Here is a 13,597-nt window from a genome sequence, read left to right as displayed (position 1 = left end):
AAAAAAACAAGACAGAATAAAAAAACGGACCGACTGATAGACAGATCAAGAGGTTAAAAATCAGGGGTATAAATATAACAGTTTGTGTGGTGATGATATATATAATGTTTGTGATGTTCATAATTCCCCTGAATCACATACATGTACGTCCATAATGATTTGAATTTCAATGGTTTCTGCTTTACAATTTAAGTTTTATGTTCAAATTTTGATATCCACATTATCGCTACTTTTACAAAAATTATATAACAGAAAACTTCCATTTTTATTAGTTATTAGCCATTATAAACTGAGCCAAAAAAAATTGGCAACAAATGGTCCAAGTACAGTTATTTCGTAGTGCATTTCTTTTAGACAATAAATGAAAATTAAAAAAATCCCACCTGCGCTTTCTCAATAATATTTTTACAGTGTGTTGTACTACTTTTGGGACAAATTATATCAAAATTATAGAAAACTTCATCAGCTCTAACTCAAAATATGGACAATTGTATGTTGAGGGGGTCATGAAATCTTTTGACAGCTTCTGAAGTGCTAATTTTTGACCTTTTTCAGCTGGACCTAATCACTACTTTACATTAATATTTATGACCCAAATCTTTTTACAGTGTCATTTTACCCCCCAACTTGCAATATGAGGCATAAAACATGGAGAAATAAATTTGGAAGGGGTATAACAGACATTGGCAAGTAACACACTGTCCACACTAAGGACTATATTCGTGGACAACGAAAATCAAAGGACGATAACTGTGTACTCGGACCAAATATGTAAATTTTTTATCTTATTACAAAATGATAACAACATATAATTCTAATAATTACAAAATGGAAATATGACATATCAGAAGCAACATGAATGATTATCACTCACATTCACTAAAAAATTCTCTGTATGGAGGGCAATAGGATCAGCATGCAGAAATGAGTATAGTGTTATTCAAAATCAATTTTCCATCCATGCTCCACATGCATAAATCTAGCAGTATGAATGAATCTTTTTATTGTAATTTTTCTCTCGACCAAAATATTGTTTTAAACTTAGTGATACTATATATTTCATTTTTCATATACAATTGATGATTTTGTTTCTGTATTTACATTGAAAGACGTAGTTTGACTGGCAGTGGCGGATCTAGATGGGTCAAATAAGGCGTTGCTTGGACTTTTTTGGGGAAACTGATTAATCAGACAAGTCTTCGAGAACTTTCCCATTTCCCGTGTATTTATTTTTTATGCGACAATTCTTTACTTATAATGATATTTTTTGCTGGTATTTACTGATTATAACAAACTCATGTGATTCGCTATGGCGGAGTTGACCAGTTCTCCGTAAAACGTCACTCAGTCATTTTGAAAATCAAATTTCAGTAACACATAGACTGAGGATAACAATCATGACATCTTCAAAACGAAACAGGATTGAACAAGAACGTATTGACTTGAAGTTCTATTTCACAATTCCACGAGACAGAAAGTTATACTCTATTACACTTTCTTGAAAAAAAGTTCCACAACATTATTACTTACCTACGGAAACCTGTGTAACCCCAAACGCCCCAGCCTATTTTTACTAGAAATAACACAGCTGAATGATGGTCCCCAGTCTAAATAGATTTAAAGTGTAAGGAACGAACCATTTGTTAGAGAAGGCGGTCTGAGATATTTGAAAGAAAAAAAACTGACTTGGGTTTTTGTCTATTAAAACTAAAATTTTGACCGTATCTGGATTGAAAACAATAATCTTGTCCACTTTTTTGCTATAAGAAACGAAAGTTTCCAACAAAATTATTTAGAATTATATAAACATGATGAACAAAAAAACGGGCGTATTTTTTGGGGGCGGGGGTTTGCATGTGTGACTGGAATGTCTGTTTCGGCGAACTGATACTGCATATTAAATACTTTTTTCAATACCGAAATGCCACCGGCTGCTGTGTGTGATCCATTTGTCAACCGTCATTCATAAACTCGCTGTCATTTTAGAATTATGTCGTAGCCTTTTGTTAATTTGGAACCCCGCATTTCCATTAAAAAAATTTGGCGAAACGTATCAACCGAACATTTGGATAAAAATTGTTTGTTTGGCTTTCTTCAATCGTGTCGGTCGTATTGTAAATTTCATTGAAGAGCCCGGCGTATATCTGGTTTACAACAAGAAATCTGTGAGGTTGTTCTAACTTAACATACAACAAACAAGAATTGTCCATGTCGAGGTCCTACATGCAATAAAGCAGTAAATAGCTTTGGATCCATACTAATATTTTATATATACAGCATAAAAAAATGTTCAACCCTTACACTTTACAGCAACTATAAAATATATATGCCCAAAATAAGGAACCGTTTAAATATGCATTCTACACAAATTTTATGTTTTTTAGCCCCCAAAAAGGTCACAATTTTTTTCGACTCGCTTCGCTCAGCCATCTTTAAAAATGTCGCCCCTTTTCTAAAATACAGAATCCGCCCCTGAAATTCAGTACATGACGTCACAAAGTATATCGGTTTTTAGATATTCTAAAAATAACCGTGCGATATGCTTTTTGCCGGTCAATATGCTTTTTGCTATCCGCCGTTTTTTCTCTATCTTCGAAAATATAGTTTAACATGTGACTATCTCTAAACGAATCATATATGTTAAAATATACGAATTAATAATACATATATATATATATATATATAGTGTTTGTATGATATTTTATTAGATAACAAGTGTGGACACAGATGAGTGTGGATTTGTTTTTCGTTTATTTTTTGTACATAAATAAGGCCGTCAGTTTTCTCGTTTGAATTGTTCTACATTGTCATTTCGGGGCCTTTAATATCTGACTATGCGGTATGGGCTTTGCTCATTGTTGAAGGTCGTACTGTAGTTGTTTTAATTTCTGTGTCATTTTGGTCTCATTGGCAATCATACCACATCTTTTTCATATGTATTTGCTTACTATTTGTATGGATCTATGTATATTACTTTATGGTGGATCGTCAGTATCATTAGTAAAACTTTTTGTCAAAATGTCGAATTGTTTTTTTTAGTAATGAAAATGCCTGACATGATGCTTGGGGCTAGATGAGCTAGAAAGAGAACTTATGTGTTGTGGTTTTTTCTTCAATTCTTTGATAATATTTCCTCCAAAGCTTGTCAAAGCAAAAAGGAGTTTTTACTAATGTGAAAATGATATCGTGAAAAGATCCTTTGTCAGCATGCTTCAAAGACTCATAACTGTTCTTAGAGTAATCTGGTAGAATTCAAGCATGTAAGGTGGATATTATGAGCATCTAGTTAATGTGTCTAGATATCTAAAAAGTTATAATATTCAATACAAAAATGGTAGTGCAAAATTATTCTCTTTTTATTTTTTTGGTTATAATATATGGACACAAATATAAGTGATACCATTACAGTATTTGTTGTGGTATGAAAGTGTAGTAATTAACATTTACTGTAACAATGTTAGTGAGAGCCGTGGTGTAGTGGTTAGATCATCGAACTACTAATTAAAGAATCGAACTACTAACACAAAGGTTCCTGGTTCGATTCCCGTTCGGGATGACAATTTCAGGGACTCTGCTCTCCCTTGACACCATTTGCGAGTATGGTCTTAAGGAAACGATGATAGTCCGTCGCAAGGGGACGATAAATGGCTGACCCGTGATAAGAGAGAGCCATATCTCTTGCACGTTAAAGACACCCTTGTAGATTTCGAAAAAGAGTAGGTTAATGCCGCTACAAGGCAGCACTCTCACCAGCAAAGTGGAAAGGGATTAATATAAGTTGCAAAACTTGTTTCCCAATCCAAACATATGTTAATTCACACAAATTAAGAAATAAACGAATAAATGAAAAAATGTTGAACAGGTACAATGAAATATAATAGTTTTAGAAATCAATTAGGCCAGATAGGCCTAAATTTGTTCTTCTTCACATAATTGAATGACCATTTACACTCAGGTCCTAGTCTTTAGTAGGCAATGTATTAAAACAACCTAGCATAATATTGCTTGAAGGGGGAGTAGCATTGTCCGTTTTTTCTTCTTCAATTTGATCAATAGACACATAATGTATTAAAACAACCTAGCATAATATTGCTTGAAGGGGGAGTAGCATTGTCCGTTTTTTCTTCTTCAATTTGATCAATAGACACATAATGTTTGGTTCAAATCGAAATAAAATGCTTTTTTTTATCTCCTTATTACATACTAGTACATTGTACATAGAATGAATACTACTTTGACAAATCCTTGTACATGAGAGTTGTATGTCAAATCTTTATTTCACAAAGAATGAATTGCAAAGCAATGAACTCAGCTCAAAGCAAAGCACTTTAATGATACACTTAGACAGAGAGCTCAATCCAGTGATATACTTTGTACTACAGGTTCTTCAGGAACATCATCGACTAAAACCATATCTCACCAACATGACTTACTACATGGTTGGATCTGACAGAAATCCTGAAAAAGAAATAAATTTTATCATCGTATTTTAAGTATATATACACAGATTAAATCTTTCGCATTTGTGGCAAAAACATTCAGTATTTAGCAACTTTCAATCGCTTTATGCACAAATTAATATAGGTTGAGTGCCTCTCTTGTCGGCAATAAGAACATACCTCCACTTATTTTTAGTCAACTGATGAAGAAACTTCAAAACTATAAAATTTTATTTAAGACTTATCAGTGTCTATTTGCCATCGCCACTGAATCAATGATATATGTACACATCTATACATGTAAGACTAACATTAAAGTATATCCGACTAAAACTGACGTTCGGTCTTTACTTCATCCCAAAAAGCTCGCTATACTTTTCCTTTTTTGTCTTTTGTTCGAGCCTGTATATTGACCTCTAGATATCTTTCAATTACATCCAGTTTGGTGCGTGTTGATGTTTGATAGTTGTAAATATAAGGAAATAATAACCGAATAAGGAAATGAAAATTTAATAAGGAAAAAGAAATCAAATAAGGAAACAGAAACCGAATAAGGAAAAAGAAACTGAATAAGGAAATAGAAACCGAATAAGGAAAAAGAAACCGAATAAGGAAATGAAAATCGAATTAGGAAATGGAAATCGAATAAGGAAATAGAATCTGTATAAGGAAATGAAAAAGAACGAATAAGGAAACGAAAAAAAAATTTGAAAAACTTTTTGAGAAAAAAAATTTTGAGGATAAAAAATTTGAGGAAAAAAAAATTTTGAGGAAAAAAAATTTTGAGGAAAAAAAAATTTGAGGAAAAAAAATTTTGAAGCAAAAAAAATTTTGTTTGGACTTTTCCGAATAAGGAAATAGAAACCGAAAAAGGAAATGAATATTGAAAAAGGAAAAAGAAACCGAATAAGGAAATGGAAATTGAATAAGGAAATGGAAATCGAATAAGGAAATGAAAATCCAATAAGGAAATAGAAACCGAATAAGAAAATAGAAACCGAAAAAGGAAATGAATATTGAAAAAGGAAAAAGAAACCGAATAAGGAAATGAAAATCGAATAAGGAACTAGAAACCGAATAAGGAAATCGAAACCGAATAAGGAAATAGAAACCCAATAAGGAAATAGAAACTAAATAAGGAAATAGAAACCGAAAAAGGAAATGAATATTGAAAAAGGAAAAAGAAACCGAATAAGGAAAAAGAAACCGAATAAGGAAATAGAAACCGAATCAGGAAATAGAAAATGAATAAGGAAATAGAAACCGAAAAAGAAAATGAATATTGAAAAAGGAAAAAGAAACCGAATAAGGAAAAAGAAACCGAATAAGGAAATAGAAACCGAATAAGGAAATAGAAACTGAATAAGGAAATAGAAACCGAAAAAGGAAATGAATATTGAAAAAGGAAAAAGAAACAGAATAAGGAAATGAAAATCGAATAAGGAACTAGAAACCGAATAAGGAAATGAAAATTGAATAAGGAAATAGAAATCAAATAAGGAAACAGAAACCGAATAAGGAAATAGAAACGAAAAAGGAAATGAATATTGAAAAAGGAAAAAGAAACCGAATAAGGAAATGAAAATCGAATAAGGAACTAGGAACTGAATAAGGAAATCGAAACCGAATAAGGAAATAGAAACCCAATAAGGAAATAGAATCCGATTCAGGGAATAGAAACCGAAAAAGGAAATGAATATGAAAAAGGAAATAAAAATCGAATAAGGAAAAAGAAATTGAATAAGGAAACGAAAAAAATGAGGAAAACCAAAAATTTGAGAATAAAAATTTGAGGAAAATAAATTTTGAGGAAAAAAAAATTGAGAAAAAAAAAATTTTGAGGAAAAAAAATTTGAGGAAAAAAAAAATTTGAGAAAAAAAAAATTTGAGGAAAAAAATTTTGAGGAAAAAAAAATTTTGATGAAAAAAAATTTTGAGGAAAAAAAAATTTTGAGGAAAAAAAATTTTGAAGCAAAAAAAAAATTTAGTTTGGACTTGTAATATTTTTCAAAATTGAATATCGAAATAGGAAAAAGGAACCGAATAAGGAAATGGAAATCGAATAAGGAAATGGAAATCGAATAAGGAAATGAAAATCCAATAAGGAAATAGAAACCGAATAAGGAAATAGAAACCGAATAAGGAAATAGAAACCGAATAAGGAAACAGCAATCGAATAAGGAAATGAAAATCGAATAAGGAAATAGAAACCGAATAAGGAAATAGAAACCGAAAAAGGAAATGAATATTGAAAAAGGAAAAAGAAACCGAATAAGGAAATGAAAATCGAATAAGGAACTAGAAACCGAATAAGGAAATAGAAACCCAATAAGGAAATAGAAACTAAATAAGGAAATAGAAACCGAAAAAGGAAATGAATATTGAAAAAGGAAAAAGAAACCGAATAAGGAAAAAGAAACCGAATAAGGAAATAGAAACCGAATAAGGAAATAGAAACTGAATAAGGAAATAGAAACCGAAAAAGGAAATGAATATTGAAAAAGGAAAAAGAAACCGAATAAGGAAAAAGAAACCGAATAAGGAAATAGAAACTGAATAAGGAAATAGAAACTGAATAAGGAAATAGAAACCGAAAAAAAAATGAATATTGAAAAAGGAAAAAGAAACCGTATAAGGAAATGGAAATTGAATAAGGAAATGAAAATCCAATAAGGAAATAGAAACCAAATAAGGAAATGAAAATTGAATAAGGAAAAAGAAATCAAATAAGGAAACAGAAACCGAATAAGGAAATAGAAACGAAAAAGGAAATGAATATTTAAAAAGGAAAAAGAAACCGAATAAGGAAATGAAAATCGAATAAGGAACTAGAAACCGAATAAGGAAATCGATACCAAATAAGGAAATAGAAACCCAATAAGGAAATAGAATCCGATTCAGGGAATAGAAACCGAAAAAGGAAATGAATATGAAAAAGGAAATAAAAATCGAATAAGGAAAAAGAAATTGAATAAGGAAACGAAAAAAAATGAGGAAAAAAAAAAATTTGAGAAAAAAAATTTGAGGAAAAAAAATTTTGAGGAAAAAAAATTTGAGGAAAAAAAAAATTTGAGGAAAAAAAAAATTTGAGAAAAAAAAAAATTTGAGGAAAAAAATATTGAGGAAAAAAAATTTTGAGGAAAAAAAATTTTGAGGAAAAAAAAATTTGAGAAAAAAAAATTTTTGAGGAAAAAAAATTTGAAAAAAAAAAAATTTTGAGGAAAAAAATTTTGAGGAAAAAAAAATTTTGAGGAAAAAAAAATTTTGAGGAAAAAAAGTTTTGAAGCAAAAAAAAATTTAGTTTGGAACTTTGGACTTGTAATATTTTTCAAAATTTGAATATCGAAAAAGGAAAAAGGAAAAAGGAACCAACTTGTGTCTGGTCTTTAAATTTATGATCATGATGATAAAGACAAAAAAGTATCCGGATAGATTTTAGTTTATTGTCTATATTTATTTCATTTATATTTAAAGTTTGCTCTCAAATACATTTTAGATATACCAAAAAATGATTTTTCACAATATAACTGTCATTTTCATTAATGTTTTATTGAATTAAATACATTTTCTGTCTTTTTTTGTTTTACAGAATTCTGTCAAAAATTATGATTAGTTTGATGTGCAGAAAACATGGAAAATAAACTCGATCATAAATCATTCTCAAGATGGTTATTTCATACATGTCAAGTGACATGATATTCGCGTGTAATACACGCTTTTTCGGCGGTTTACACGCGAGGATTTTGTCACATGGCGTTATTCAGTTGTCAAACTGCTTCTTTATAATCAGTTTGCAATTGTAATTAATTATTTTGAATGAGTTAATTTACATCATGTACTTCTGCTGAATGATGCTGGATCATCATTGTCCTGAGGTATGGAATGAAATAAAATTGTTATATTGCTGCTGGTCTGTTTTAGTCTTCAATAGGATAAAGGTATGTTATATAAAAAAGAAGATGTGGTATGATTGCCAATGAGACAACTCTCCACAAGAGACCAAAATGACACAGAAATTAAGAACTATAGGTCACAGTACCGCCTTTAACAATGAGCAAAGCCCATGTATACATGGTATATATATATATATATATTTATCGGACCACAGATAAATTATCACGTTGTGATTGGTTAAACGCCGTCACGTGGTGACCCCCTATGAGACCGTATGGGGTTAGTAAGTTTCATATGGGGTTCGTGACGCGTTAATGGCGACGTCATCTATTAATGTTGTTGTGTTTCATTGTTTATTTTTCAACAAAACGCCACAGAAAAAGTCCAGCGTCCGATAAATTCGTTATACGGTTAACTACTGACCCCCTACGGATCCATAGAGGGTGAATAAAATTCATAGGGGACTCGGCCTCCGGCCTCACCCCCTATGGATTTTACTAACCCTCTATGGATCCGTATGGGGTCAGTAGCGAACCATATAACTTATAATACATAAGTACGTCTGAGTCAGTGACAACCCTACAACAGATGTATCCATCGGATCGCCATCAATGATGGTGATACATGGCTGTGTACATAATGTATATACAACTCGTCTAAACATCAACCCAACAATGTTAGATCTGTAAATTTGCTTTCGCAAATTTTTGGTTCTTCCCTCGCCGGGATTCGAACCCATGCTACTGTGATATCGTGACACCAAATCGCCTGCACTGCAGCCGTCCCGCTAGACCACACGACCACCTGGGCTCTCATAAAAAGAGCTTTCGGTGGCCATATGTTACCTTTCCACGTCAGTTTTAAAGGTAACATATGGCCACCGAAAGCTCTTTTTATGAGAGCCCAGGTGGTCGTGTGGTCTAGCGGGACGGCTGCAGTGCAGGCGATTTGGTGTCACGATATCACAGTAGCATGGGTTCGAATCCCGGCGAGGGAAGAACCAAAAATTTGCGAAAGCAAATTTACAGATCTAACATTGTTGGGTTGATGTTTAGACGAGTTGTATATATATATATATATATATCATGTACTAGTATATAATACTTTCCAATATTATCTAAAGAAATTTCCCAAACATGTAATTATTATTTGTTAAGTCATTTGTAATTATATGATGTTACATGGCCATACATAACAAATTTTCAAATCGTACACGAGTATTTACTACACTGAAGAATAGGTCCATCCAATGAAATGATCTGAAAAATAATCATTGTTATACATTCATACATCATTACAAGGAGAAAGTACCTATATATGTTTATATATTCCAGACCATATAAAAAGTATTTGGATTGTACGTGTAAGAGCTTGACCATACATGTATTTAAAACATATGGGTTTATTTTAGACAAATATTTATCAAAAAAACAATTAGATGAATAAAGTGGAAAACATTACATCAATTGAAATTTAATAATTCTGTATTTAGTTGTCTGTTTCAATCTTATTTTAGCATTCTCGCCCTTGCTGGCACAAGGAACATCAGATTTCTTACAATTCATGTTTTGTTCATGCCTGTTCCTTTGCATTTGCATCCAATGCTTGTTTTGCGGCAGCATGCAATGATTTTCCTTTTGTTTTACAAAGAGCATTTTCAATTTTGTATGTCAAAAGTTCTATTGCACTCATAACATAACAATATGCCAAATAATAGTTTGTATAAAATTGCATGCATCACAGTAATAAAGCTACCTTTTTCATTCTTTGCTTATTTGTCGACACTTTTTAATTTAATATTATTTTTCATTGATTTTTTTAACAGATTTTTATATAATTAATGTCCAGTTTCTTCTGTGATATACTGTACAGGAGATTCACTTTTAAATAGTTAAAAGTTAAAACATTAAGTTTTTATTTCGATTACAATTGAACTTTTTATATTATTTAAGATTTCAGTTATGTTGATCTGTAATACATGTCAAGGTATTGAATAAACTTGACCAACTTCTTATAATCTGGCAGACCATAAGGGTACATTCAGACCATATGCGTATTTTGAAAAAGTATGGATATGGACCGGGCCTAATTCTTTATTATTCATGTTATTATTTAAATGGTATATATTTATATGTAAGAGTGGGAAATTTAGATATTTGTACAACAGAATAGTGGATGAGGTACATCCTACGTTTGATTTAGCAAGAATTTGGATTGATTGTTTGTAAACGAAAATTCATAGTAATGAGGGAAAGTTTTGTTGATTTTATTTGATTTTATTTGACTTTTTGATATTTTTTGTTGTTATTTGTTTGTGAATCCTATTGAAGTGTCCTGAATTTTGGTCATTGCTTTTATTTTTATTCCTTTTTAGGTTGAGCTACTATTTAAAGGGGCCGACATGTAGGATACTATCAATAAAGTTTATCAAAAACAATTTCTACACCTGATGAAAATAAATCTTAACAAACACTTGTATTTGTTTAGTAGAAAAACAAAGGATATTTGGTATTTATCCATGACACGAAATCGGTACAAGTACAGCAAATCAAAAACAACACAAAAAGCAAAGGAACAGTGCTTGTATTGCTGTTCTTCATCTCAAAGTCACAGTATAATGATAATGATAATAATAATAATAATTCTTTGTTTAAAGAGGGGATACACAGTTAGCTATAACACTAATCTTTCCTGAAGCCCTCATGAAATACTATGAAATATAACAAATAATTACAAAATAATCAAACAAGCATACACATAAGAAAAATCAAATAAGAAATTGTTATGAAATATACAATTTTTAAAACAGGTAAAAATTACAAACTCATATAGCATTGGCAACATTCAAATTACCACAACAATATTTAAAGTTTGAGTAAGTGTGTGAAAATTATTTTGCTTATACAATTACAAAGCTTCTTAATGTTTCAAGTAATTTTTTAAATCTTTTTTGAATGAGCTTGTACTAGAGGTTAATTTTTTCATGGATATTTGTAAGTTATTCAATAAAATAGATCCCGAGTATATAAAAAAATTTCTTATACAGATCTGTTTTCAAATTGGCTTTTGGAACTTGCATTATTTGCAAGACGCATTCCTCAAACAATATTGGTTTATTTTTGGAATTTCTTTAAATTTTTCAGTTAAATATACAGGGGTTTCATTCTTTAAGCATGTCTGCACCAAAAGAGATTAATGGTATGAGATTCTGTTTTCTATCGTCATTCACCGAAGCTGTTTAAACAAAGGTGCCGATGATGAAAGTGGATCAGCATCTAAAATTAGTCTTACAGCCCTTTTCTGAAATTTTTATTATTCTGACTAGCTCATTTTTAGCACAACCCCTCGAAATAATACAACAATAATCTATCAGTGGTAGAATATAACCATTATAAAATAATTTTCTTGAATCAATATTTAGAAATTTCTTGATCTTAGAGAGTAAATGAAGTCTAAATGATATTGGTGAAAAGAAATTAACATGGTCTGTCCATGACAGACAAGAGTCATTTCTAACACCTACAAGTTTTTCAATTCATGATTTTTATTTTCAATAGTTAGAACTGGTTCTGCTTGATTTAAACACAGCCTTGGTCTTATCCCTATAACCATCCATTTCGTTTTATCCGAATTTATGAACATGTTTTTTTCATGATACTATTTTTCAACACATTGGGGATTATCTTGTACTTTTAATTACATATCAGCAATACTCTTTCCTGATGTATGCATAATTGTGTCATCAGCATATAAGTCTGTGTGGCAGTTTTTGATGTGTAATGGAAGGTCATTTATGTACAAAACAAACAAAATGGGACCAAGTATTGAGCCCTGTTGAACACCGAAAATTATAAACTTTTTATCAGAATACTGATTACGTACATGGACTTGCTGTGTTTTTTTCTTTCAAATATGAAATAAGTTTGAAGTTTTTTACTTTAAATTTCATGATCAACAACATCAAAAGCTTTTTTTAAAATCCAGAAGGACTGCCAAATTGATATTTCCATTATTCGTTTCATGTAGCCATTTATCAATGATATTAATGAGGGCAGTTTGACATGAATGGTTTGGTCTAAAACAAGACTGGGAAGGGTGTAAAATTTGAAACTTTGTCAAATAAGTATACATATGTTTATTTACATGTCTATTAATTTTGATTATGTTGGCAGAACAGATATTTGTCTGTAATTGCTAGCTACCTTTTTTTTTACCAGATTTGAAAATTGGAGCTACCTTTGCATTTTTTAAAACAGATGGAAAAATACCAGTATCAATAATTCCATTAAAAATATATGTTAAGGAAGATGCTATGAAAGGAGCACTCAGTTTTAAAATCTGTGGACCTATATTGTAAAAACCAGAAAATGTCTTAACATATAGTTTGATCATTTCATCAAATAGTTCTGAAACTTTTGAAGTTGATGAATTTATTGTGCTTTAAAAAAAAAAACATCTTATTTGTACATAGTTTTTCAGAGTATTAAAATTTGAATTGCTTGGTGCCCTGCTATGCCTTAATTTTTCAACACACACACATATATGTATATATATTTACAGATTTAACATTGTTGGGTTGATGTTTAGACGAGTTGTATATACTTAATGTTCACAGCCCTGTATCACCATCATTGCTTGTGATCCGTCGGATGGATAAATCTGTTGTAGTGTTGTCACTGACTCAGACGTACTTATAAATATAATTATTTTCTGTGACTGTATCTTGCATTAATTTGTAGGATCCTTTACTATAGATAATTGAGCTGATCTGTAACAATAACATCTCCATGCTTTATATATCATGTACTGTAGTACGACGCTAGATTAAAACTGACGAGGAAAGGTAACACACGGCCACCGCAAGCTTTATTATTGTGAAGCCCAGGTGGTCGTGTGGTCTAGCGGGACGGCTACAGTGCAGGCGATTAGGTGTCACGATATCTCAGAAGCATGGGTCGAATCCCGGCGAGGTAAGAACAAAAAATTTGCGAAAGCAAATTTACAGATCTAACATTGTTTGGTTGAAGTTTAGACGAGTTGATGTTTAAGTCCGTGACAACTCTACAACAGATTTATTTATATATATACAAGTCTAATTTGACAACAACGATCAAACCTATGATTGTGTGGATAAAAACCGCAATTTTTAAACGTATGCATGCAAAACAAATTTCTTGGTAGAGGGGTCTAAATACAGCACAAACAACATTTTCCAAAAGACCAAAAAAGTGAAAAAGTATATTTTAACAAAACGTATTTGACTA

Source organism: Mytilus trossulus, chromosome 11 (assembly GCF_036588685.1).
Source record: "Mytilus trossulus isolate FHL-02 chromosome 11, PNRI_Mtr1.1.1.hap1, whole genome shotgun sequence".
NCBI lineage: Eukaryota > Metazoa > Mollusca > Bivalvia > Mytilida > Mytilidae > Mytilus > Mytilus trossulus.
This window is presented reverse-complemented; position numbering follows the sequence as displayed.